Source organism: Lygodium microphyllum, chromosome 3 (genome assembly GCF_053477565.2).
Source record: "Lygodium microphyllum isolate KBCC chromosome 3, Lygodium_microphyllum_v1.1.10, whole genome shotgun sequence".
Classification (NCBI taxonomy): Eukaryota; Viridiplantae; Streptophyta; class Polypodiopsida; order Schizaeales; family Lygodiaceae; genus Lygodium; species Lygodium microphyllum.
Window position 1 is genome coordinate 12075508 of NC_141137.1, and position 6116 is coordinate 12081623.

Genomic DNA, 6116 nt, shown 5'->3' on the forward strand with positions numbered 1-6116 from the left:
CAAGATTTCAGAACTTTGTCAAGTTCCCAATCAGGATTAAACACATTTTTCACAACTCCATAGAATGAGAGATCCATTCCATTCTGAAGCATAAAATCAAGTAGCCTCTCTGATGGAGTGATATCAGTGAGCTCTGATACTCCTTGACCTCTCACTACCGACGTTCGCTTCCCTGGAGATGTACTTGGCCTTCTCACACTGGTGGCAGAGGATGGAGAGGAAAAAGAATGCACAGGCTCATCACATGTTGATGGCCTTGAGCCTTTTGAAAGCCTTCTTCTTTTACCAGTTCCTGGAGAAACCCTGGATCCTAGGAATTCTATGGGTTCAGACATGTTTACAACTTCTGCCGATACGGCGCGATAAGAGAGAAATGATTCAGACGGATAGGCCCCCTCACGCCGTATCGGTGATTCTAGTAAGAAGCCCGAACGCCACAATGGTGGTCACACGAGCTTGGGTAGAATGAGCTTGAGAGGAGAACTGAAAGAAGACTCTGCAGAACCTCCAAAATGACGCGAAGAGAGGAAAGCGAAGAAGGCAAACAGTCACCCTCGCACCGTATTAGCAATACAAACATAGCTCCCGAAAAACCGAAAAAAAACGTACGGATAAGGAACACACCCTTATGTAGGCGCGGAATTATGCCACCTGGTAGTATCCGTTGGTTTTCGACACGTGGCAGTAGCCGTTGGCCAACACGTGGCCGATAACCACGTGGCAAAGAAGTGGACCGATCGTTACTTGACACGTAGCACACAGACCATAAATGCAGATACGTGGCACAATCAGCGTCGGACACGTGTCCGACACGTATCATGATTGATGTGGGTATATAAGTGGTAATTTTTCCTACGTGTACACTTTTCATTTCTCGATCTCTTCCCGCCTTGCTTACCGATACGGTGCGATACAAGACTTGCGTCTTCTCCGTTTCTTAACTCTCGCGTTGTATCGGTGGTCTTTCGGCTCAGTTCTTTATTCGCTAGTAAAAAAGAGGTGTGCCGATACGGAGCGAGGGCGTCCGAACGCTGTTCTCGTTTCCTCCATATCGCGCCGTATCAGCAGTTTGGTCTCACCAATACGGACCAGGTCTATTGACATTCCGCTTTTGTCATTGCCAATACGAAGCGAGGGCGTCCATACGCTGTGTTCGTTTGCTCCATATCGCGCCGTATCAACATTTCGGTCTCACCCTTGTGTCATTGCTAATACGGAGCGAGGACGTCCATACGCAGTCTTGGTTTCCTCCATATCGCGCCGTATCGGCATTCTGGTGTCCAATACAGGGAGAGGGTGCTGTTCCATTGTGCTCGTTTTGTTCATATCGCGCCGTATCGGAGTTGCTCATTTCGTCCCTTTTCGCGCCAATTAGCCTGTTTGATTTACTATATCAGATATTGTCCTTCTGGTTGTTATTTTTGCATTTCTGGATGGCAAGGACAAAGCAAACTGCAAGAAGAGTGTATCTGGATGGGAAGGACAGTGGGGGTAAAAGAAAGTTAAAATTTGATGAATCTGAGGAGGAGCCCTCTTCCAAGTTTACTTAAGCTGGTCCATCACAGGCCCTAGAGCATTTTACAACAGAAATCCCCCCTACACCTGGTGTTGGCCTTACATCTTCTATAAATGTTTCTTCTCCTGAAGTTGAGGAAGCAAAGGGTGATTCTTGCCCTTTGAAAGACTCATTCCCTACAATGGCACCTAAGGCTACATCTGCTGAAGCCACTGAACCTCCCAAGCCACAAAAGAGAAAGAGGAAGTCCAGGTTCTTCTATATGCAGAGATGTTTCAGTGAGATAAGGAAAGCCTAGAGAGCTACACAGCATGTCATTCCAAAAGCTGCTTTCATAAGGGTCGTTAAAGAGATCTCTGATAGATTGTCTCAAGTGGCAACTATCTCTGGTCTAAATAAGAAGTGGCAACTCTCAGCCATTCTTGCCCTGTAAGAGGCCGCAGAAGATTTTGTTATTGATTTCATGAACGACGCTTACATTGCTGCCGCCCATGCTCATAGGATCACCCTTATGAATAAAGATTTCAGCATCATCAGCAGAGTCAGTATAGGTTTGACAAAGTGCTGAGGCCCTTGCCTTCCAATGATCAAAAAGCCTTTGAAATCCTTAACATTCCCCCAAAATTGTCCAGGAAAGAGAAAAAGCTAAATGTTGAGGATGTTACTCACCTTTACCCTACAAGGGGTGCCACCCAGCAGGAGGCTTTCTTGAGTGAAAAAAATCAGGAGGTGCTTGAAACTGAAGACGATGTTTACAAGAGGAAAGCCGCATTACTTGCTCCCGTCAACAGCGAGAGGATGGGCAAAGTGTATGGGCAGATTCTTGTGAATGTCTCTGCGGAACCTGAGGAGGAATATCTTAGTATATCTCCCGAGGACAAGCCCATGTTGGAAAAAAGGGATGTCCAACTATCTGACTCCGTGGTTTTTTGTTGCATAAGGTAAGGTTTATATATATATTTTTTGCGTAAGTTAAGTCTTTAAGGTTCAAGTATATTTTGGATGAAATTTGTATTGAATAGCTTTTGCTATTGTCTGCAGGGCATTGGTCTCCTCGCTCACTCTCGATATCCGAAGAACCATATACATTGTTGATCCACTTCTCTCTGTGGAACTTTTTGCAAAATCTGGTTCTAATATTTCACCATTTTTTCGTAGCTTCGATAGTGTGACAAATTACCACATCTTTTTCCCTTATGTAGAAATGTATTTTTCTTTTTCTGTAGAGGAAATTTATATTCATTTGCTTTCATCCTTCTACTCACCTCTTTTATGAATTTGCAGAGGGCATTGGAGTCTCATCTACATTAATTGTCTTTCAAGGGAAATTATCTTTATGAATTCTCTCAGCGGTGTTCATGGTCAAGCACGAATGTATGTTGAAATAAAATTACTTACTTTGATTTTATTTATAAAGAAAATTTTGAACTTACAAAGTTTCCTTTTGCAGTGCTGGTAGACTCGTTTCTACATTTTTTGATACAACATACGAGGATCTTGCTGATCCTCAAAGGCCTTATACTTTTCTTCTACAAGAAGTTCCATTGCAAAGAGATGCGCATTCTTGTGGATGGAGAGTTATCTCAAACATTTGCAGAACAGTGGATTCAAAGTTGTTACAAATAGAAGGAGTGAATGTAAGTTAATTTCATTTGATGTTTGTGCAACCCTTATCATGATTTCTTTTCACTAACTTATAACATTTATTCTTACAGTGTAAGGACTATCCCGAATCATATGTTTGGTGGATAAGGGAGAGATGCATCGAGCTGATTCTGGACAAGGCAATCACACCATATGATCCTGACTCCCCTCTTCCTCCCAAAACTTCAATGGCCAAGGGCACAAGCAAGGGAAAGGTCAAGGGAAAGGGTAAGGACAATGGCAATGGTAAAGGCAAGGGCAAAGGCAATGGGACCACTGCTGCAGAGTCTAAGAAAAAAGGAATGCCAATGCTCTCTCCTCTTAAATTTGATCCATCCCCTCTTAAGCCCCAAGAAAAGAGACTACCTGTAAAGGTGAAATTTTTTCAACAATCAAAGAAAGGCCCTATGAGAAAAAATATATTTGAAGAAATCGATAAAGAATGAAAATAGCAAACATAAGCGTACACGAGCCTTATTATTTTGGCTTTGTACATTTTTATGCAATTTTTGTACCTCATTGTGTAATGAAAATTTTCACTTGTAAATCGAATGCAATGTACATTTTATTTATACACATTCGAAAGGCAACTTGCTTCCTTATGAGTTCCCATTAAAAAATATCTTAAGGACAGTCTATTAAGATAAATTCCTACCAAGTTTTCATTCTCAAGGCTCAAAACTCACAATTGTGGGAGACAAACAACTCGTACAAAAGAAAGAGCGCTCGGCTCTTTTACCAATTGTTACACCATTCACTTTGAACTTATATCTAGGGGATGTATTGTCTAGCAATTCCAAGGTATCCCTCACATCTTTCAGACTCCAATTGGAAGTAACATTCACCTTCTTTACTTCTTCATGCGGCAAAACGTGCACCGCAAGTTTATATGGTGTGTAATTTGTATCGGAATTCAAGGGAATCCAAATACCCAATCTTAGTTTGTATCTCCTGTAATCAAAGCCCAAAGCAAGAGTTTGGCGAGGGATACTATAAGCCAAAGCCAAGGATTGAGGGCATGCACTACACCTCAAGATATCACCCTTATGATCGCACTCTCTAGATTTCCAATGCGTCCCTATAGTGTTGTCCAAATCCTCTTCCGAAAAGTTTCTACTTAGCCAGGATACCTTCGTTCTTTGTAAATTTGCTGTTTTGAAGCAAGCCACGAAGATATGGAGGGGTACAAACCATGATAAACATATTCTTCTTGAGATCCTTCCAGCTGTCATGGACTTTTTAATGTCCTGAGATATTTTGAATTTGAAACTCTGCACCATTACCTTGTCAGGAATCTCCCAGTTTAGAGATGAAAGACTTGGCAATGGCAAATCTTTGATATTCCCATACCTATCTGCTTTAGAGGGAACCACATACTGTGCATAATATATAAAAACCTTGCATTCACTATAAAAAGACACAGTTTGATCGGCATAAATAATGTCTGCCAATACCTTATAAATGGCATGGAAAGTCCCACTTAGGCTTTCCACAGGTTGCCATTCAATACTTGTTGACGGAAAGATATCTACAATGACGAACCGTTTGTTAGAACTTGCATAGATGGAAAAGAATTATATACGTTATTCAACTTATAACTTACAATGTGTTTGTTGGGGAACACGTTCGTTTGGAGGCAAGTGCATATCCTTGGCCATGTAAACATGTTGCACCTTGACAAACCAGCCTTCGGGCATAATTTTGAAGGCAATGATACGCCCCTTCCAGTGATGTTTTATATCTTCTCGTTTTCTTCTTTTCACCTTATGAGAGCCCTTGCAAGAAGGCAGCATGGTAACCCAATCATTTACATCAAAGGTTTTGGGCTCAAAATTTCCATCTACTCCCTGGCTATAGACTGTGCAAGAGTGTATTAAACGAGAAGGGCGCCTGGAGGAAGCCATGAAAAGAAAGAAAGCGCAGAGAAAGAAGCTCAAAGAGAGGTGAATGAACTAAAAAGTAGCGCCAAGAACCCAAATGAGTATGTATTGGGCGCCAAAAACAATATTGAAAGATCTCCCGACTTTCAAAAAACTCATTATTAATTTCATCACATCTCTGTCACGTATTTTGTCAGATTTGTAAGTAAATAACGTCTTTGGGACTCCAAAACATGTCAGACTTTAGGGGTTTTGGCTAAAAAAGAAGAGAGAATCACGAAATGGACTCCACTATCTCTAAAAAAGAGGAGACAAGAATACCATATTCTTGCACACGTGGCGAACTCTCTTTGGCCCTTTCCTTAATCCCGTGATTAACAAAAGTGCATTTTTTGAAGCGTTTTTGGCCCTAATGATGCAATATATTCTAACCCATTGGACATGTATCAACTCCTGCATAGAGTGGCAACTAAATGAGATGTTTTGGGGCTGTTTTGGGATCTGAATAATCTTGTTTTAACAGAGAAAATACTGCTGGTTATAGTAGTGGGCTAGCTGTATTTGGTACTGCTACTTGCATATAGTACAAACATTGATACTTGTATGGACATAGTTTGTTGTTGGGATGTTTTGCCACTACCGTAGAATGTTTTGAATTGATTTGAGCTTGGTTTATGCTCAGTTGACAGTGTTCTTTCATTGTTGGAATACAGTTTATAGCAAGTAGGTTGTCAGGAAAATTGTCCTAAATTGCAAGAAACTATCCTGAATAGCAAGAAATTGGTCCTGAACTGTAGGAAAAGGAGTTAGATACTTACATGTTGTATACATCACTAAATACCTAAGCTACAACTATGGCAAATGCTCAAGGCACTGACAATATCACTCAAATTGTGGGAGAAAATTTGGACAACAAAAATTTTGCTTTATGGAAGTTCCGTATGAAGAATTTTTTGATTGGTAGAGGTTATTGGGACTTATGTATAGGTGATGAGGCTGAACGTAAAATGCATGAAAGGAATCCAAAAAATGATCAAAAAAGGGCTCATAAGCTATGGACTAAGAGAGCATGCAAG